General features: G+C 42.7%; 1 protein-coding gene across 3 annotated transcripts in view; it reads left to right on the top strand.

Moving 5' to 3' along the window:
• Positions 1 to 2,313: 2,313 nt before the first annotated feature.
• Positions 2,314 to 22,356, top strand: part of TAFA4 (TAFA chemokine like family member 4) — a 182,938-nt gene continuing 162,895 nt past the window's right edge. For 2 of the 3 annotated variants that reach the window (XM_045493482.1, XM_045493481.1), the window contains exon 1: positions 2,357 to 2,638. The gene's annotated coding sequence lies outside the window, so the exon portion shown is untranslated. Of the gene's footprint in view, positions 2,639 to 22,356 lie in introns of all 3 variants that reach the window. The other variant, XM_045493483.1, reaches the window with a different exon arrangement.

Here is a 22,356-nt window from a genome sequence, read left to right as displayed (position 1 = left end):
TGTACCATCTTGCCTAAGAATCATACTTTTATTCATTTGGTAGGGCTGCTCTAGCAAAGCACTACAAATTAGGGGGCCAAAAGAACAGAAATTTTTTATCGCTCAGTCCTGGAGGCTAGATGTCTGAAATTAAGAAGCTGGTAGGGTTGGTTCCTTCTGAGGGCTGAGAGAGAGAGAGAGAGAGAGAGAGAGAGAGAGAGAGAGAGTCTGTTCTATGCCTCTTTCCTCTTCGCATGGTTTGTCTGCAATCTTTGGCATTCCTAGCCTTGTAGATGCATCACCCCGATCTCCGCCTTCATCTTCACGTGACATTCTCCTTGTGTCTCTGTCTTCAGATTTTTTGTTTTTATAAGGATGCTAGTCACATTGGTTTGGGGTCTAAACTAATGACCTCTGTAAAGACTCTGTCTTCAAAAAGGTCACACTCCAACATCCTAGGGGTTAGGATATCAACATATGAATTTGAGGGACACAATTAAACCCCTAACAATGTTGAACACCCAAGATGGGAGAATATGGTATTAGGTAGAGCCACACAATTGCTTACATTCCCCCCTCCCTGCCTGCCCCCCCCGAAGGACAGGTAAACTTCAGTCTAGGGAAACTTGGAGATCTGAAAAACAGCAGAGCTTAAGTGAACACTCAGATGCATGGCATAACCATGCTTGACATAACGTGCTAAATCAATAAGTATTTGGTGAATGAATGCATGTGGAGTTCTTCTAAATGACCTGCTCCCTCAGCCCTTCCAAGTCTTTGTTCCAAAGTTCAGGTGACAACTAGCCTGACCACTCCATTCAATACCCCCACCTCTAGCACTCTTCTCCCTTTCTACACTTAATTTCTCTCTGTAACATACCTTCTACTCATCTGTACTTTACTTATTTATCATTTGTTGCCTGCTTCCCTTCACTAGAAGGTAAACTCCATAGGAGGAGTTTTTACTGTTTTATTTCTGCAGATACCAGCACCTGTTTACAGTGCCTGATACACAGTTGACCCTCAATTGCTTTGAGTGAATGAATGAATGAATGAATGGTCTCAGGAGAGAGGTATGGCATCTCCTGGCATGTACTTACGGGTTTTCCTTGCATCTGCCCTCATTCTCCCTAGCATCTTAGCACAAAGGCACACTTCAGAGATGAAGCCCCTATCTCTGATGCTTGAATTCCCTCTAAGACTGGTGACTACTTTGTAACATGATGGCCCAGAGCCCCGATTTTGATAAGAACAAAGTGTTGAAAGTGTTAAATGATACGCAAAATAATATGGTGTGGGGTACATGTGTGCAAAGAACAGAGGTAGGGGGAAGGGAGGCAGGAAGGCTTCCATACATTGGCTCAAGCAGTAGGCTCAGAGAAGGGCAAATACACTTTGAAGTGCAGGATGGGGGTAGAGGCAGGAGAGCGCATTATTTCATATCAGTGCAGAGTAAGGCAAACCAATGACAGTGAACAGGATAGTGGTAGAGAGCAATGCCTCTCAAACTTTTGCATAAACTAACCGCCTGGGGATCTTGTTAAAATGAAGTTTCTGATTCCAGTGTGGGGTCTCAGAGTCTGCATTTCTAACAGAGTCTCTGGGGATGCCTCTTCTGGATTACACTTCGAATATTAAAGAACGTGGACTCTGCAACCAGACTCCTTGGGTTCAAATTACACAGTTACCACTGATTAGCCGTAATCTTGAGCAAGTTATTTAACCTGTTGGCGCCTCAGTTTTCTTGCCTACAAAATGGAGATCCAATGAGGTATTCTCTGTAAAACGAATACTATTGACATGTGACAGATGGTTAGCGTTACTTCAGTCGGGGAAGGTTCAGCACGGAGTGCGAGTCAAAGAAGTCTTAGTCGTACTTTTGTAATTTTTAAAATAACAAAGTATTCCGTTATTGACATGTGCGCGGATTTTCCTCCTCTCCCACGCAAGCAAGTTACATAAGAAGCCGGATTAGTGATGCCTGCGCTACGCTCTGGGCCGCCAAGGAAGCCTGTCTGCGAAGTGTTTCGGGTCTTCGGACGCAGATACCGTGCGTGGGGATTGTTTTGCATTGGGAGCCCAACCCTAAAGTCCTCTCCCTCATGCATGGCTCACGCGGCTCCAGGTATTCGGAAAGAATACCTTTCCCCGGCACCCGCGGAGCGGTGGCCACAGCGAGGCGCTCAGGAGAGGCGCTGGGAGCCGAGCGGAGGCGAGTCGGGGGAGGTACGGGGCCGGGGCGGGACGAGGGCCGACCCACGTGGACCACCGGGCCGGGCGGGGGAAGGGGCGGCCGCCGGCCCGGCCAATCAGCGCGGCCCGCGGTGGGCCGGCCCCTCCCGGCCCGCGCGCCTGCCGGCTCCGCCCTGCACTGCTCTCTGCGCGCGGCCCGGACGGGGCGCACGGAGCCGGCGTGCGGCTGCTGCCGGACCCCAGGAGGGGAGTCGCGCCCGCGCTTCTACGGTCGCTGCTTTTCTGCGGCAGTTTCGGACTTGCCTTCGGAGAGACGTGGGAACTTTCACGGACAGCCTGCGGAGGTGCTGGGCCACTCCCTGGGCGCCCGCGGGGAAGTGGCGCGGTGAGCGTCCTCCGGCTTCTGTGCGGAGATCCGTGCCTCGTCCTGGGCCCGGCCGCCGGACTTGGCTGCGGCTCTAGTCAAGTAAGAAGGTTTGGGAGCTGAAAGGACAGGGCGGAAGGTGGGGTTGGGGTGGCTCTGGATCCAGTGCTCAGTCTCTGCCTCGTGGGTAGCAGCTGCCTCTCGGGCTGATACCGGCTTGACTCGGCTCCGGGCAGCACCCCGTCGCCCCCCGCCCCCAACCCCGATGCTCTTGAGTGCGGGAGTGACCTCCTGTGCGGTGCTTGCCGTGCACCTCGAAGTTGGAAGCCGCGCTCCTGAGTGAGGGGATGCATGGCTGGGGCTGGGCAGCTGCATCTTGCAACTTCAGGGTTCGTGTCTGCCACTCAAGAGATCCCCGGGGAGCTCCTTGGGTGCGGGAAAGGCCACTTACGGATCGGTGTGACGAGGGCGAGGGTGAACTCGTGGTGAGCAATTGTTTTGCAGAAGCCGGCCTTGGGGTCTGAGCCGGGATCCTTATAGGAGCCAACGGGAGAGAGCAGGTTAGCCTACATCTGAAATCTTGGCTGTGAGGCTTTTGCTGGAAGGACTCAGCGTGCACCTGGCACGCGTCTTCCGGCTGAAGCGCTAAGCTTCCCGCCCATGTGGAAGCACTAAGAGCGGGTCTGGAAGTTCCGTCCCTTCCCGCCTTAGGCACCTCGGATTAGCCACCAGGGCAGAGTGTCTGCATTGCCTCCCCGCTTTTTTAAACGTTGTCTTGCATCATTTGCCCTGTCAATCCGCTCCTGGAAGGGAGAGCATCTTTAACCCTAAACTCATGGCTTGGGAAAGATGAGAAGTGAAAAGCCGGATATCCCACATCTATGGAGGCAGCTGAAGCTAGACACGGTGCCACTGGTTTTTCTTCTGAATCAGTATTTTCTCCTGAATCAGTATTGTTTAACGTCTGGGGTTCCACGGATGCCAGTGACAGCCTTAGGCAAGTCATGAGGCAACTCGCAGCAAGATGTACACGTACAGATTCATGGACTCACTGAGACCTACTCAAGTGCCCAAACTCCCCTCCTCCCCTGCCCCCAACCAGGATTTAAGGACCCCCCTTGGTGAAGCATCTGCATCCCTGTACTCATTTCCCCTTTAACTTTTCTATGGCCGTCCCTCCAAGACTAGCAAGGTTGATGTGATGTGACAGGCAATCCCGGTGTGTGGGGATCGGTGTGTTCAAAGCCTTGGTCGGCTTCTTTCTCTAATACCCTTGGTATAGGGATTATCCACACCAACCTGAAAATTAACCCTGCACACCCAGACACCCACACTTGCCCAATCACAATATAATCAGTGTTTTACACTTGGTCATTCTTGAACAGATGTATGACTTAAAAAATTCAACAGCTCCCTGTGGGCTTTACAGTGAGAGGCATTTCTGCTAAGTTTGTAGTCATAAATCAGTGTGCAAGCCTAACACTTCCTTTGGATTGGAAATACAGATCTTAATAAGGCAGCAAGAGACAGTTTTCAGAATCATCATGACTAATAATGACTTATGTCCTCCCAAACTGACCGCGTGAGGAGGCATTGCTCATTTGTGCAAAAAGCTTTCTTCATATATGTGGACATTACTTGATCAATATTCTCATAAAGCTGTATTTCAAGGTTTCCTCCCTCAGTTCTGTCTCATTGTTCTGCTTTGCGTGACTTTTCTCTCTTCCCTCCGTGGCATCTTAACTTACCCTTTGACGCTTTAAAATTTACTATAAGGTTTTAAGTCACGATTTGACTTGGCCAGTTTTCCCTGTTAAAGAAAGTTGCTGTTCCCAGAAAAGCAATACTTGCTTGTTCACTTATTTTTGAATGACTTTAATTTTTTAAAACTTCTCTCTCTCTCTCTCTGTCTCTCTCTCACACACACACACACACACACACACACACAACTTATAAATGTTTTTACTTAATTACTGAATATTTTTCATTGGAAGCAACATTTTCATATTTCTAGTGCTAGAATGTTCTAGGTCACTTGAATTTCAATATTTATTTTTTTGCTTTTTTTAGAGATGTGTATTGTTTGATGACCTAGTTCCATTTAATCTAAAAAAAAAGTCTTTGTCCCCCCACCTCCTTTTCAGTGTCACGTAACCTTTCTCTAATAGCTGCTTTTATCTGCACCTCCGTTTATTGTTACACTTAATATAATACTTTGTTATGTAAATGTTGTGTTGATGCATATGATATTAAAACTGCATTCACTGGGGATTAACCCATGGGGATGACATCATCACTAGCCAATCCTCTATCTGATTTGAACGTGCATTGACAAGAGTCACATTATCATATTGAGCAAGCGTTTGTACATCGCCTGTGATGAATAAGAGAAAGAGGGACGTCATTTTGGCTCTTCCTAACTCTCAATTAGCTGCCCAGTTGGAGAGTTTTGGGGATTTCTATACTAAGAAGCTTAGCTTAATAAAATTAAGACTGCAGTTTATAGATCTCTTTACAATTTGCAGAGAAGTATGTTTTTCCCCCCTTCTGCCTTTTTCCTCTTTGGGAGTTTTTACCCTATATTTTGGTTCTAATTTCTGTACAGTAATGGAGAGACATCATGGTAACTGGCCTAGCCTGCTGAGATTTTTTTTTCTCCCCAAGATAGATGGAACATCTATCCAACATCTAGGTGATGGACTTATTTGTATACGTGTGTGCATTTCATCCGGTGTTGGATAAATACATCTGCTAAGATTAGCAAAATGACTTCAAGTCCTGAAGCCAATCCTGGATGACTGGGAGATCATACAGCGTACTTTATCCTAATTTGTTAGGGAGATACAGGATTGAGGGTGAGGGACAGGCAGTAGGGAAAGGATGTCCACAAAGGGATTGGCGAAGTGATCTTGGCCACATTAATCACTTCATAAATACTTGTTTTGAAAACATTACTAGAAAAAGCCCACTTCCTTCCTTGAAGTCCTTGCTTACAGACAAAGGCTTGAATTACGCTTTGTAATTAACTTTGGCTTTCCATCTTTCTGATATCTATTAGAAAAAGAAGTAACTCTTCCTGCTTTAGAGTTACTATTCAAACTAAATCCCATTTCTTCCATAAAGTCAGTTAAAAGGGCTCTTGTGCTTTTTTTTTTTTTTTTTTTTTTTTTTTTACTTTTAAACATAAATTTAATTGCACCATCTGGTTTAAAGAAAGACCCAAAAGCTCACAGAATTTTAAATCTGGAGAATACTTCAAGAGTTTAGTGTTCTAAAAGATCAAGGCTAGAAGGTGTTATGACTTCAGTCCACTATGGTGTAAAAAGAACTAGGATCCTAACTTCTGGCCCAGTGTCCTTTCCTGACTTTTCCAATAAAGGCCTGCAGGGTGCTGTGGGGATGGTGGAAGGACCCCTCATTTCCGCTGTGTCTGCAGAGCCCAATCATGTCCCCTTCTTTCGCTTTCAAGGATCAGTTTGTTAGAATGTTATGCTGGTTGAGCCCAGCTCAAGATTTGACAGCTGCAAGCTTGGGCCACTTTCAAGTAGCTGTCATGGTATCTGCGGTTACAAAAGAGACATTTAAGGGGAGGTGGCAGTGGAAGAAGATGGGGTAGCGTGACTCAATTTGGACCTATTTGAGCACATAATAAGACACAGATGTTAAAATGACGACGAGGCATGATACAAGGCTTGAAAACTCAGAATATTAATTTATTGAGTGATAGTCTCCTCTTTCATAGTTTGTGCTTTTTAGTTGCTGTAAAACCAAACTGGTTATTTGGAATAAAACTCTGTTTTCTGGCATGGTTGTGAGTAATGATAATGGTGTTCTGCATTTGTGGAACACTTAATGTGTGTCAGGTGTAGAATGTTGATGGTAATGAAACATCCTGGTTAATAAATGGCTTTCTCTATATGGATGAACTACTGATTTTCAAAGAGTCATGAATCTAAAACCGTGTTGAATATTTTTTTGTCACTCTTTTTAATTCAAAGTTGTCAGGATCTTACAAGTAGCAAGCAAGTCATTAGCATGAGCATAAATAATTTTAATTCAAAAGTATGTTGGTGTCAGATATTAGGGAGTTGTTGTTAATAAAATGTTAATGAAATGGCAAATAAAAATATGCTGTGTTTAGGAAGATAGATAGTAAAGATGTGGCTAATTTGTTTCCTTTCATAAGATTGTAGTATTGCTCATGCAGAAGAATAAAATATCTCCTTTAGAAAGACACTCTAGTATTTTTCTTTTTTTTTTTTTTAACACTTATTTATTTTTGAGAGACAGAGAGAGGCAGAGCATGAGCAGGGGAGGGAGAGAGAGAGAGAGGGAGACACAGAATCTGAAGCAGGCTCCAGGCTCTGAGCTGTTTGTTAGCACAGAGCCTGATGTGGGGCTTGAACCCACGAACCGCAAGACCATGACCTGAGCTGAAGTTGGATGCTCAACTGACTGAGCCACCCAGGTGCTCCATAGTATTTCTTATAAAATAGAAAAAAAACAGTAGGCCTTTACAAATATTTATTTTTATTTTTTATTTTTTGAAGTCTATTTATTTATTTACAGAGAGAGCAAGCAGGGGAGGGGCAGAGGGAGGGAGAGACAGAACCCCAAGCAGGCTCTGCACTGACAGTACAGAGCTGGACACAAGGCTTCAGCCCACCAACCGTGAGATCATGACCAGAGCTGAGACCAGAAGTCAGATACTTAATCAAGTGAGCCACCCAGGCACCCCCTAGGCTTTTTCTTCTTTTTTAATAAAAATAGGGCATTGCAGAAAACAGTAGTCTATTTTGATTTTTTTTGGTGCTGTAAGTTCATTTCAAATTAGAAAGCAATTGAACATTTCTATAGCATTTTACTTGCCTTAACTAAAGGTGGAACTGTCCAAAGCCAGTTATTATTAGCTTTTTAAATGACAATTGCACCTGCTTGAATTCTGTTTCATGTTTTTGCCACATGTCCCAAAGTATTCTCTGAAAATTCACAGTTTTATTTCTCTTGCTTAATGAATCATGAAAACATCGATGAGACTTTGTTATATCGTGGGCACTTCCCTGTGCATCACTGGTCCTAAAACTGAGACTTTAGGCACAGAGTCTAAAATAATCCAAGAAAGTTTCCAGGAAGAAAGAAACTTAAAGACCATCTAGGGCAGTGGTTCTCAACTGGGGGCAATTCTGCTCCATCAGGGACATTTGCCAAGGTCTGGAGACATTTTTGGTTGCTACAACCAAATTAGATAGGTCTCTAGCAGGTAGAAGCCTGGGGTGCTGCTAAACTTCTGCTAATGAATGGGGCACTCCCACAACAAAGAACTCTCTGGCTCAAAATGTTGGTAGTGCGGAGGTGGAGAAACTCTGATCCAGGTCAAGTTTTGGGGCCCAGACCAGTGAAAGGGCTTATCCAATGTCCCTAGCTCCCTATTTCGGGCAGGGAACTGAGGTCTGAGGTGTCTAATGCAGAAGCTAGGATTCTTGCTGTTGCTCTAGCCTTCTGGTTTGAAGATGTCTTTTCGATTTCTTTAATTTGTAAAGATAATGCGTGTTTGGGGTAGAAAATTCAAACACTGTAAGAGAGTATAAAAAGGAAAGTGAAAAATGAACCCAGTTTTGCCATCGAGAAAATACCTTTTCATATTTCAATAAACCTATTTCCATTTCCCTCCTTGTGCCTTTATCCACATATAGACGTTTAGACCAAATCATTTTAGATAAATGAGGCCATATATCATATAATCTGTACTTGGCAAAGGGCCACTGGCAGGCCTTTGGTGAAACCATGGCGGGGGAAAGAGACTGTTGACATCCATGCAGTCAGGTGAAATGCCCTTGATTAGGAAGACTTTCTGTGCAGTGATGGCTGTTTATCTGCATTCGTGTAAGACTCAGATATACTCTGGAGCCATTCTGGGAAGGATGACAATTCAGTGAAGAGAGCTAGAGGACATTCTTTTTCATGGCTGTGTGTTTTTCTATGTAAAATTTCATCTTCCTCCTGGTCATAAAACACTCAGAGTCAAAAAGCAATTTTGAGTTTCTTTATAATGCATTCCTCTTTGTCAGAGACAGCAAGTTTCATAATGTGAGTGTTGGAAAAAGTCCTTCTGTTCAAAATTTTTTTTTAATTGGTGTCTAGTTTAAGATTAAAAAAAAAATTTTTTTAACATTTATTCACCTTTGAAAGAGAGAGAGGGAGAGGGTGTGCGAGCGTAAATGAGGGAGGCCAGAAAGAGAGGGAGACACAGAGTCGGAAGCAGGCTTCAGGCTCCGAGCTGTCAGCACAGAGCTTGACACAGGGCTCGAACCCACGAACCACAAGATCATGCATGACCTGAGCTGAAGGCGGTCGCTTAACTGACTGAGCCACCCAGGCACCCCTCAGTTTAATATTTTAAGTAGTTTCCAAGCCAGAAATTTTTTATACAGTGGGGCATTTAATTAAGGCAATCCCAAAATATATTATTGAGGTGAATTCTCTGCATGTATCAGTGGGGGCAACAATTCACTGGGGCCTGCAATCTCCGTGACTATTTAAATCATTTGGCAGCTCTTGCAGAAGCAGCCAGATTGTAATGTAAACATCTGTTACCTTTTCTCTGCTTTCAGAACTGATTATGCAACCCGGCTTCACATCGGAGACACACAGCTTTCTTCATCTATATTTTTGGATTAATTCCTTCTCGACACACACACACACACACACACACACATCCACGGACACAAATCAAAAGAGCCATAAAATTGGTTACCATGGACCCAGTCCTCCCAGGATAAAACTCACATCTTCACCCTCTGTCCTGCTCTTTGCAGACCCTTGGATCTGCTCGGGAGCTGGGAGCTCCATTAAGCAAGCTGGGGGTTGGCTATGAGTCTGTCCCCTGGTACCAGTCTCAGTCTCCTTGTGTGCTGAATTTCCACTCACCTCAGCTGAGGGGATTTGGGAAATGAACTGGTTAACATTTAAACCTCCCCAGCAAAGCCACGTGGTACCAGCTAGTGTAGGGGTGGGTGAGAGCGGGCAAGGAGGCATTTGAATGGAATTGGACGTTAGATAACAAATGTCTCTTTCGCTAAAGTTTTCTGCTGGTATTTGCCACTGCTACGTTAGGGAATGTTTGTCAAATATTTGCTTTGTTGACCTTTCAAAAAATGATAGTAGCTACAATAGCTATCATTTGTTGAATAAGGATGTTGCTGGGTACTGCGCTGTTTTAAGAAATTGTGCTAAAATTGGGACGCCTAGGTGGCGCAGTCAGTTAAGCATCTGACTTCGGCTCAGGTTATGATCTCGTGGTTCGTGAGTTCGAGCCTTGTGTTGGGCTCTGTGCTGACAGAGCCTGGAACCTGCTTCGCATTCTGTGTCTCCCTCTCTCTCTCTGCCCCTCCCCTGCTCACAGCCTGTCGCTCTCTCTCTAAAATAAGTAAACATTTAACAAATTGTGCTTGAATACAAATTACATCAGTTCACCTACTTTACCATTTTAATTTTTTTCTTTTTATTAAGATTTTATGTTTAAGTAATCTCTACCCCTAGCGCAGAGCTTGAACTCATGACCCCGAGATCAAGAGTCGTATGTTCTACTGCCTGAGTCAGCAGGCGCCCTGCTGCTTAACCATTTTTAAGTGTGTAGTCCGGTGGTATTAAACATACGCATTGTTTTACAGCTGTCCCCACCGTCCATCCCCGGAACTCTTTTCGTCCCGTAAAACTGAAACTCTGTGCCCCTTAAATAGTGGCTCCCCAGCTCTCTCCTCTCAGCCCCTAGCAGGTACATTCTACTTCCTATCTCTAGGAGTTTTACTGCCCCAGGTACCTCACTGAGGGAGAATCATGTATTTGTCTTTTTGGGCCTGACTTACTTCACTTTGCATAGTGTCTTCAAGGTTCATCCATGTTGTAATGTGTGTTGGAATTTCATTCCTTTTTAAGGCTGGGAAACATCACCTTTTGTTTATTCACCCATCGATGGATGTGTGGGTCACTGCTACCTTTCGGCCTCTGTGAATAACGCTCCCATGGACATGGCTCTACAGATATTTTTCTGAGTCTCTGTGTTCATTTCTTTTGGGTGTATATTCAGAAATGGAGTTGGCGGATCATATGGTAATTCTATTCTTTAGTTTTTGAGGATCCGTCAGTATTGGTTTTCATAGAGGCAGTATCATTTTACTGCACTGAACATTTTTACGCACTATCTCATTTAATTCTCTCCCAAGCCCTCCATGGTAGAGAGCGTCATCATCTCCCTTCTGTGCGCTAGGAAAGTGAAGTACGTTGGACGAAACCACACAGGAAGCTTGTGGCAGAGCCACGGCGTGAACCCAGGCAGTGTGGGAGAGCCAAAGCTCTTTCTAGGTGATTCATTTTTTCAGTTCAAGAAAGATGACCTGAACACCTCCTGTGCATGGCCTGGGTGTGGTGGGGGTCTAGGAGATAAATAGCAAATGTGTTGATTGCAAGAAGAAGCTCTGAAAGTCCTGATCTTACCACACTAAGGAATTTGATTGAACTGCGGTGTTCTGTGAGTCACGCTCATTGTGAAATTGGTGTTTGATCAACATAATAAGAGGCCGATAAATATCTACTGTGGTTATTTTGGCTGTTCATATTAGTGCTGCCTCAACTCCTCTGGCGATTAATAACCATGCAGCTCAGGGTTTTTAACATGCCATGCCAGTTTTTGTTTTTCGTTGGAGGTGGGGGTAGCCATGGATATAGACAGTACAAGGAAATAATGGAGATCAAGATAAGCCTTAGGTAGGATCTGAGTGATGATTGCATTTTTATTTTACGGAGACAGTAGGCAGAAGACATTGGCGTCTTCCCCACCAAAAATACAGCTAAATGGAGTTCTTGCCAAAGAAGGCACGTTTTGTCACTTTATAGAATTAACAATTGATCAGTTTTGTGGTTCCCGAGTCCTTTATAAGCACCCCATGTTTATTCATTATCGTGATTACACAGTCCAAGCAGCTCTGCTTGATGTGATGAGCAAAAAGCAAGACGCTAAGGCATTTAAATACACTTGAAATTAACGTTTGCACAAATAGGTGTCTGATGGGGTATTCTAATTTGATTCTAAAGCCTAGAAATAAGTCTGTGTCTAGGGGTGTCCTCCTGGGAATCCTAAGTCAGATGTGTGCAGTTCATTTGCAAGGTTTCTGTATTGTTTAAAAGGAAAATGGCAGTGTTTGGAACCTATCAGCCCTACGTCCTTTGTGGGTGAGTAGAGGGAGCAGAGAACCAGTAAACGTGGCTGTTGATACTGGCCTTGCATACTGGGTTACCCTTTAGGATGGAGAGGCAAGCTGTAGGTTCCTGGTAACAGGGGAAAAGTCAGGTTGTCTGGATATATACTCGAACAAAGTACACTAATCATCCTACAGAAGTATTAATCAGAGAAGGAAAATACTCCTCAAGTCTGAAAGTTAAGGTCACCCTGAGAAAAAGGACTGGCAGAATTCCTAGAAAGCTCTGTTTCTTCAAGACATTTTGGTTCCAAATTTACTCTCTTCACATTTACAAAAGACTCATGATCCCAAGTGTAAACTCCGTTTCTAGTTTGATGTGCAAATATTTCTGAACCATAGCATAAATAGACATGAACTTACAAGCAGTTGACTACATCCATATACAAGTTTCAAAGTCCTCATTTACTTAGAAGTAAGTAACGAGGAGAGAATATAGGGTTTATGCTGATGGCAATTTTTTTTTTTGTCCTCTGAACATACTGGATTTAAGAAATCTATTTCATGTTATGAATCTTGTTTGGTATGCCAGTATCCTAATTCTAATCTTACTGCAATTCTTTTTATTAAAGTATAATAGACACACAATGTTACATTGGTTTTAGGTGTATGACGTAGTGATTCAATAAGTCTATGCCTTACGCTATGCTCATCACAAGTGTAGCTACCCTCTGTTACTATAAAACAGTTACAGTAACATTGACTATATTCCCTATGCTGTATCTTTTACCCCGTGACTTACTCCTTAAAAAACTGGAAGCCTGGATTTCCCACTCCCCTTCATCCATTTTGCCCATCCCCCAAGCCCCCTACCCTCTGGCAGTCATCACTTTGTTCTCGGTATTTAGGGATCTCTTTCTGCTTTTTGTTTGTTTGTTTTTTAGATTCCACGTATAAGTGAAATCATATGGCATTTGTCTTTCTCTGTCTGACTTACTTCACTTAGCATAATACCCTTTTAGGTCCATCTGTGTTGTCACAAATGGCAAGATCTCATTCTTTTTTTTTTTTTTTTTTATGGCTGAGTAATATTTCATTGTGTGTGTGTGTGAGAGAGAGAGAGAGACAGACATCTTTATTCCTTCTTTAGTCATCCTTCTATTGATGGACGCTTGGGTTGCTTCCATATCTTGGCTGTTGTAAATAATGCTTCAATAAACATTAAACATAGAGGTGCATATATATTTTTGAATTAGTATTTTTGTTTTTTTGGGGTAAATACCCAGTCGTGGAATTACCGGATTGTATGGTATTTCTATGTTTAATTTTTTGAGGAACCTTTATACTGTTTTCCACAGAAGCTGTACCAATTTATACTCTCACCAACATTGTGCAGGGGCTCCTTTTTCTCCTGCAGTTTCGTGTTTTCACTTAGACTAGTGTATAAGGAGAATTTTGTTCAAACACAGATTCCCAGGGCTCACCCTCAGAGCTACTGGTTCAGTAAGTCTAGGGCGGAGCCTGAGAATTTGCATTCCAACGAGTCCCACAGAGCGTTGATGCTGACAGGCTTGTGCTTTACCCTTCTCCAGTTCATCTTTCAGAGGTAAAAAATTTAATATGGAGATTTTCATAGAACAGGGTTGTTTTGATTAGGTTGTGAGCTTCTCATTTTGTGATACACTGGTTAAGTTTGTGTAACTAGTATAATTCTGAAGATCAATATAGATTACTGAGCCCAAAATACAAATTAGATATTGGTTGGATCAGTGTTACACATATGAGACACTGATTTTGATAATGTCCATAAGTTACTTTTAGAGTATAAGATGTATTTTCTGTAGTTGAGGATTTCTAATATTTATTTTTGAGAGACAGAACGGGAGAGGCACAGAGAGAGAGAGAGAGAGAGGAAGACACAGCATTGGAAGCAGGCTCCAGGCTCTGAGCTGTCAGCACAGAGCCTGATGGAGAGCTTGAACTCACCAATTGTGAGATCATGACCTGAGCCAAAGTCGCATACTTAATGGACTGAGCCACCCAGGCACCCCTGTAGTTGAGGCCTTTTAGAATAAGAATCGTACAGTTGTGTGAATGGGTATTGAGGCTGTTTTGCTGTATGTAGCATGTAACCAGCATATCACCTAGTTCTGTCATCTGGCTGATGTCTATATTGATCAGGAAAAAAAAAATGTGCCTTCTATTTTCTTCTATTTGCCTTTGAGTCTGATTTAAATTGTAATCCTATCGGCAAGTGACATACAGGAATTTCGTTTTGGTTCCTGTATAGTTAAGACTCAGCAGATGTTAAAAGCTGATGTGGATTTAAGATTTCATCCATTCTGGGAATAATTGAAGATTTAGTTAGGACCAGAAGATGGAATTGTAGATAGAGTTATAGGACTGAAGGGGGTATGGAAAGTTTTTGCACAGATGCCTGGCTTGGTGCATTCTCTCACCACTTGGAGGAATAAATTACTGTCCATGTTTGGTTAAATGAAAAGCTTTCAGTAGATTTTACTATGTCTTGCACTATTAACAAGAACTTGAAGTTTGCAAACCACAGTCTCTCCTGAATGAGAAACAAATGTTGAAGAATTTGATTGCTTAAATCCTTATTCATTTTTTTTTTTTAAGTTGGGGTTTTGGGAGATTATTTTAGAGATAGTCTGACGTATAGAAATGTGTGGGTGTTGGCAGGAAGGTTGGAACTGGCAGCCACCAAGAAGAGTGGATGGGCTGGGTCAGAGTCGTTTAACCTCCTCTGTCTCCAGAGCTGTGTTTTAATTACATGGCTGGTTTGCGGAACTTTGGTGTTCTCTCGAAGGCTGTGGTGTGTTGTGGATGTTGTACTAACATTTCCTTGGGACCCATCAGTCACTGTTGTCCCTTTGGCACGTTTTCACTTTGGTCATCTTTGCCCAACTGTCAAGATGCTATAGCTCTCCTCCCTGGCTGCCTGCCATTTTGCCCTCTGTCCCCCTCTAGTTCTCAACTCCAGACAGTTTGAAGATGAGGCTTCCAGGTTGAGTGGCAGACTAGGGCACGGCAGAAGTTAGTTTGCATGGAAGACAAAACGGCAGAAGCATCCAAACAACAAACTTGCCCTCATCTGCCCTAATCCTTTTTTTTTTTTTTTTTTAAAGAACAAATATCCAGTTAAAAAAAAGCATCGCATTTTATGTACTATAGAACCTAGAGAGTGTGGATGGAATTCTCTGTTGGCTGGGAATTGGCAGTGTAATTACAGCTGCTAGTTTGGGATCATATGGACAGTGATTCCACCAGTGATAATAAGCAAGCAGTGACCTTGTGGAAGCCCTGCTGGTGACATGCAAGTTGTAAAAAAAAATAAAAGTAAAATTGCAGTAAGATAAAAAGTAAAGATCACCTTTAACGACCCCTCCAACCCATTTCTAAAGCTCTTTCCCCACCAACTGTCAAGAATTTGGCTAATCTCTTTCTGCATATATTTACAATACGTTATGTCTCAGTGAAATCCCAACGTGAGGAGGGAGAATGGCCTGATGGTATGCTGGTAGATGCTCCCTAACCATTTGCAGTTCATCTGTCAGTGCTCACTGGTCAGTAGAAGTAGGGAGCATTTACGTTTATTTCAAAAGTATAATGTGGAAACATCAAAATATATTTAAACTTTTCTATTTATATTATTTAATTTACATATGTTTACTAAATAGGTAGTATTATGTAGTATTGAGTAGAATTTTTTCACTTAAAATAGTAATTTATATACATCTGTTTAAATAATTTGCATTGTTCCCTTACCATTGTCTTGGAGAGTTACCCATAACTCTTGTCCATTTCTTTAACTGTCTAACTTTCATTTGTTTGATCTGTTTCAGTAATTTGGGTTGTTCCCTTACCATTGTCTTGGAGAGTGACCCATAGCTCTTGTCCCTTTCTTTAACTAACTTTCATTAGGAATGTACTGCATTTTATTTAGTTGTTCCCCCTACAGGTCAAGCCTTTTACATTACAGACCGACAAAAGTTTCAGTAGAACTTCCTGTCATGAAAGAGAATATTCTAAAATCCGTGTCCTCCACTAATAGCAGCCACTGAGCCCATGTGACTGACTGTTGAGCACTTGAAATGCGGCTGTTGCCAAGGAGGAACTGAATTTTAAATTTTATTTATTTTCAATTAATTTAGCATTATTCAAATAGCTGTTCATGTCTAGTGGCTGCCTTTTTGGACTGTGCATGTATAGGTATACCTCCCTCAGAAGGGGTACAGCTACTATTTTACTGTCAAAATGTTTTAGTAAGTGACTCATCAAGTGATGGAAGTGTAGTCTGTTTTGTTCAACAAGAGGATCAAGACTTTTTAACTGAAAAGAGGGAGATAAATAATCTAATGAAAACAGGACGGAGTCGTTAAGATTTATCAGGCGTTTTCCTTCCCTCCTTCAGACTCCTGTCTGCTCTGCCGGGGCTGGGCTTCCTGATGGGAGCTGTATCATTCTACCAGGGCAGTTCTTTGTAAAGTGAATTGATGGCTATGTAAATACAGCCATTAACCTTAAGCACCTCAGACAGCTCCTTGGGCGCTGCAGTTCTCATGCCCTTGAAAATGCTGGTTGATGGATGCCAAGATATTAAAAAATATTTTCTCCCTCTAACTGTTTGAAACACGGGACCTTCTAAGTGATAGGCCAAAAGAGCCAGTGAAATTGAGGGCCTACTAGGTGTAAATACTATAGCAGGGGTTTGGAATTCTCTCCTTGCAGAGGGATATTTTGTAGGTTTACTCTGGATAGATAAGCAATAGGATCCTGTGTGTTTGTATGTATATCTTCTTTTAAAAAATACACATATTGAGATAAAATTTGAAAGCACAGAGAAAGCTTGTGGAAAATTTGCTTTTAAAGCAAGTGGAGTTTTATAATTCTGAAACTTTGTAGATATTTGAAAATGAATAGCATATGTTGCTATTAAAAGATACCTTCTCTTTCTTGAAAGTTAGAGAAGGAGTTTGAGTGGAGGTGGAGACAGACAGAAGATAGATAACATTTCCATGTTGAAAATGGATTTTGTTGGGGCTTCTGGCTGGCTCAGTCGATAGAGTATGCAATTCTTGATGTTGGGGTTGTGAGTTTGAGCCCCATGTTGGGCATGGAGCCTGCTTTAGAAAAAAGAAGTGGGGCACCTGGGTGGCTCATTTAAGAGTCCGACTCTTAATTTCAGCTCAGGTCTTGGTCTCACGTTTCGTGAGTTTGAGCCCCACATCAGGCTCTGTGCTGACAGTGCAGAGCCTGCTTGGTATTCTTGATCTCCCTCTCTCTCTGCCCCTCCCCTGCTCATGCACTCTCTCTCTCTCTTAAAAATAAATACATGTTAAAAAATTAAAAAACGAAAGAAAATGCATGTGGTTGTAGGAAAAGTAGCAGTTGTGTAGAAGTAGGGCCAAAAGATGTCAGTTGCCAGTGTCTCAATTTTCTGATGTCATCTGAGACACCTTCCCCTTATCCCCCTAAAACCACTTTGGCCATCTCTCATTTCCTAGAATGCCTAAACTCATTTCTTCCTCAATGGCTTTGTACTTGACGTTCCTTTCCTTGGAACTTGCATCCTGTTTGTTTCCTTTTCTTTTTTGGCTGGCTCCTTATTCTTTAAATCGCGAATGTTACCTCAAGGCCATAAATCCCTTACCTACTCAGAGCAACAGCAATCCGGCCTCCTATAAAGCATTGGTGGGTGTTTCCAATTGCTGACTATGTGGAAATGCTTTGAAAACTGCAGCTTAGTGTATAAATGCACACTGTCATTATTCCTGAAGTCCTGCCAAAAGCCACATTGCCTCTGCCAAGCTGTAGTGATCTTCCATACGGCCGGGCACCGGTGTGAAAACGCAGAGCTGTGGAATTCAGAGTTTGGGCTTCTCCCTTTCCATCTGATCCTTGGTCAATGCCACCACTTCTCTCAGCTTTCAGTCCTGCCATGTTGACACACAGGGGAGTAAGACTGTGATTTTGCTCTTGGGTTTGGATGAGATAGAAACACACACGGTTTTATAATTAAATTTCACAGGAGACAAAACCTGAAAACTCAAACCATAGAACACATTGGTGTCATAATAAGTAGAGTTGAGGTGCTGTTTACCTGTGAAATTTGCTACTTTGTTAACATTACGAGGGAATGTGCACTACTGACCAATCCGAGAAGAAATGTCCAGTCTGAGAATATTCACATCTATGGGTGAGTGTTGGCCTCCAGGATGATAGAATGGAATCTCCTGGGAGGTTCCCTGAGGTGACAAGAGGCCCCATATTGGAGAATCTACATTTCTTTCTTTTATTTGGTCTTCGATGGTCCATCTGTATACATACAATACAGGGTTGTGGAAGAGATGCTTGTTGCCTACATAATATCCATTTCCACCCATTCCTTCCTAATGGCGCTCTGATTTCTAGCTAGGCACATGCTGTGCAGAATCATGACTGTTTCACAATCTTTCTGGCAGTAGGGTGGCCATGTGAGACACATGTAGAAATGACAGGTGGTATTTCTGTGGGAGTCTTCCTAACATTGAGAGTGGAGCCCTTTGGGGATATGTTAAGTACTGGAATGTCATGTGATAGTTGGTGCCTGAGCAGCCGTCTTGGTCCGTGAGGTGACCTTGAGGAAGAAAGGTGGGAAGAAGGCAAAACAGATAAAAGCAGCAGGAGGCCTTGGCGATTGTATGGTGCTAAAGTACCTGCCTTGGCCTGCGAACCAGGGGACTTAATTTTTGTAAAAGAGCAAGTCATTTTGTGTTGAAGCCTTTATTTTCTACATCATCGTTACATGTAGTGAAGTGAAATGGTACAGGCAGAAGGTTAACACCTCACCCTTAATGAGTTCATAACATGGTAGAAGGATTTATAGCTCATAAATCCAGAATGCTCTTTCAAGTTATGTGTAGACATAGCTTTAGTTCTGGAAGATCTGAGTGATGGGAACAGACATGCTCCACGGCAGATTTGGATCTGGAGGGGTGCATTTTACATCCCTCCCATACTACGTAGATACTGAGAATCATTTCTGGGGAGGGTCAGACAGAGATCCTCTGTGGTTTGGGGGCAAGAAGTGAAGAGAAAACTGCCACAGCTATTAAAAGCCATCAGCGCATTCTCCAAATTGCCAACATTGAAGTTAGTTACAACTCATTCTCCAATAGATTGAAGTCTTACCCATTTGATGTGTTTTGACAGGAAATGTATATTTACTGCCTGAAATGATTCCAATTGCTGAGCTTTCAACCACAGTATATCATAAATGATTAACATTAGAGCCAGTAGGAACCTCACACCTTTTCTTAAACAGCATTCTATACGAAACAATTTCTCACAACTGTAAGATATTTACCCTATTTCCAAAAGTACACATTCACGGCGGTAGGTTTTGATTTTGAACTTGTCTGTCAAAAACAGTTATTTCTTTTGCAGAGATAAAGAGTCACTTAAAATCTGAGGAAATGAGCACATGAACTCAGTGTGTCTTAATCAGTACCATATGTATTGAATGAGGACTAGAACTTCCTGTTTCTTCCTTCTTCCCTGTATTTCTCAAATGCCCATTTTGCATAAGATGGTGAGCAGGGTACCATTCTTGATTCCAATATGGTTTTCATATTCAGGGAACTTTCAGTCTGGTAGCTACACTGAAGATAGGAGGAAGGATATTTCATGTGGAAGAGATAGTCTATTGAACGTTCAGAGGTAGGAAAATTCATCTTCCATCACTGTTTGACAGTTAAATTCTCTTATCAGCCAATTGGCATTCCAATTATTTTCTCTTGGCACATTTCCATCAATAGCCCTAAGTGCTGATGCTCTGAAGATATGCTAATGCTGGGGCACCTGGGTGGCTCAGCTGGTTAAGCATCCGACTCTTGATTTTGGCTCAGGTCATGATTTTGTGGTTGGTGGGATTGAGCCCCATGTCGGGCTCTACGCTGATAGGTCGGACTCTGCTTGGGATTCTCTCTCCCTGTCTCTCTCTCTGCTCCCCCCCCCAGCTCCCCTCAAAATAAATACATAAATATTAAAAAAAAATGAAGATGCACCAATGCCTTGAAAATAGAAGAGGACTCTAAAGTGGGTTGGTTTTTTTTTTTTTTAATATATGAAATTTATTGTCAAATTGGTTTCCATACAACACCCAGTGCTCATCCCAAAAGGTGCCCTCCTCAATACCCATCACCCACCCTCCCCTCCCTCCCACCCCCCATCAACCCTCAGTTTGTTCTCAGTTTTTAACCGTCTCTTATGCTTTGGCTGTCTCTAAAGTGGGTTGGTTTTTAAGCAAGAACTAACCTGAGGGCTCAGTAACATTCCAGAAAAAAAAAAAAGAAAGGGAAAATTTTATAATGTATTACGAGAAACCCATCAGTTCCCTCGCGACGGTTTGTTTTCTGCATTGTCTTGTGGAAGCAACTTCCGATGGTGCTCTGATTGCCACTGGGTCAGAACTCAGGGCTTGCACACGTCCTGTGAGCTTTATAAAGTCAGACTCTGGAGCAAAGGAGCTAATTATGGTGGTTACTTGCGAACACCTCAGTGAGCAGGGATCTCAGGAACCCTGGGATCAGGACCTGAGCCGAAATCAAGAGTCAAATGCTCAACTGACTGAGCCACCCAGGAGTCCCGAAATTGGAATGTCAAGAAATATCATTTTGATTCCTCCTCCCCCACCCATGCTATTTAAAAATGCAAAAACCATTCTTAGTTTATAGGTTGTATAGGAACAGGCTGATTCAGTCCTTCCATCCTTGGACTAGAATAAAGGCCCATTTGACTCCCATCCATAGCTGCCTCATAATCTGGTGATTTCTGAATTTCTAAGTTTCAGTCATTTGCACATTGCCTTCATGTTTTTTTCCCCAAATTTTCCCATATTTTTATTGAAATAGACTTATATTCAGTCTCATTTAATGAGAGTGTGAAATAACGAGTTTGATCTTTCAATTAATGAAACACAGGCTAAATGCCTCAGTGCTTAAATAATGTTTGAAACTATTAATTATTAAAACAAAAAATTTAACTTTGTACTTGTAATCACATGTACCATACTGACCCAGTGGCTTTTGTTCATTTTTGAAACTTGAGGTGTAACTTACAATAAAGTACCCAAATCTTAGCCGTGTGAATATGCACATATATGCAGCACGCCCACAAAACCGCTATTCAGAATGCAGAATGGGTCCCTTATACCCACCCCACTTAGGTGACCAGGAATCTCTCTCTTAGCTTTCCTTCTTCTGTGGCTTCATGTACGTGGGAACATGTGTGTGTACTCTTTCCTGAGTTTTCTGGGCAATATGATGTCTGATCTTGCACATAACAGTTCTTTACTGCTGTGTAGTATTTCATCGTACAGATAGACCACTCTATACTTATCCATCCCGGTATTAAACATTTGAATTTTTTCTAGGTTTTGGCTGCTATGAACACTCTCATACGTGGTTTCAGTGGACATACAATGGTTGTTTCTTTTGCATAGCTTTTTTTTTTTTCAGACTAATGTTTGAGCCCGCGCTGTTCTTGCCAGAATTGTTAGTTAAAATAAAACACTTATGTAGCGCTTCTCGTGTGCCAAGCACTATTCCAAATCGTTTGAACATATTAGCCCATTTAATTGGGGTGAGTAGGACTATTGTCTTCATTCTACAGAGGAGGAAACTGGAAAAGAGAGTGTGGAGCCTCTTGTCAGCATCACTCAACTAGTAGCTCAGAGCTTGAATTTCTCCCCGTCTCTCTCTTTCTGTCTTTCTCCGTCTCTAATTGAGAATGTCTTTCCAACATTGATCAGATTAGTAACATTGATTTCTCCAAATGGTTACCCTTCTGCAGGACCTTGTGCCCGACAGAGAGGCAGCAAGGAACAGCACTATAAATTGAACGCTAGCAGCTAGTGATTTGAGCTGGAATTTGAACCCAGGTGGCCTGCCTTCAAAGGCTCTGCTCATAACCGTTCTGCTAAATTAAACAAGCTTTGTCTTTGGCAGCCTTTCCCTGTCCCTTCCAGCACGTCTTTCCCCCCTCTTCCTGGACTCTTTGGTGTTCCAGCTGGCCATGCTGCCTCCCCTGTGCCCTCTTTTCTGCTCCCTGGTGGTTAGCTTTATTTTGCAACCCCAACCAGCCACTAGGTGTGAATGGGGCAGAACTGGGTGGCCTTCAGAAAACCGTGCTCTACCGTCCCTCTACCTGGATTTCAATCTTGGCTTCAGTCCTGACTCTGTGCAACCCTGGGCAAATAATGTTAATCAGGTGTCCTCATCTTTAAAAAGAAAATATCAGGTGTGAATTGGATAGGAAATACCCGCACAGCACACAGCACAGTGTTTGACACGCAGGAAGTTTTCATTAAATATAAGCCCCCCACTGTATTTATTATTATTTAGTTTCGTTGGTGTTATTCAAAAGGATTGTCATTAGGGCATTTTAGTGAAAGACTGAGTAGCCTAAAGTCTTCCCATGTTAATTCCTCCAGGACAGACAATTCCTTAATAACCCCAAGCATTGATCTCTAGCAAGATAACCTGGCTGGGGAAATATTTTGGGGCAGGATTCCTTCCCCCAGTGCCTTCAGTCGTGCTTTCTCAACAGACACCTGCATTAGGAACC

Source organism: Leopardus geoffroyi, chromosome A2 (assembly GCF_018350155.1).
Source record: "Leopardus geoffroyi isolate Oge1 chromosome A2, O.geoffroyi_Oge1_pat1.0, whole genome shotgun sequence".
Classification (NCBI taxonomy): Eukaryota; Metazoa; Chordata; class Mammalia; order Carnivora; family Felidae; genus Leopardus; species Leopardus geoffroyi.
Note: the sequence above shows the minus strand (reverse complement) of the source record. Positions and strands in the feature narration are given on the sequence as shown.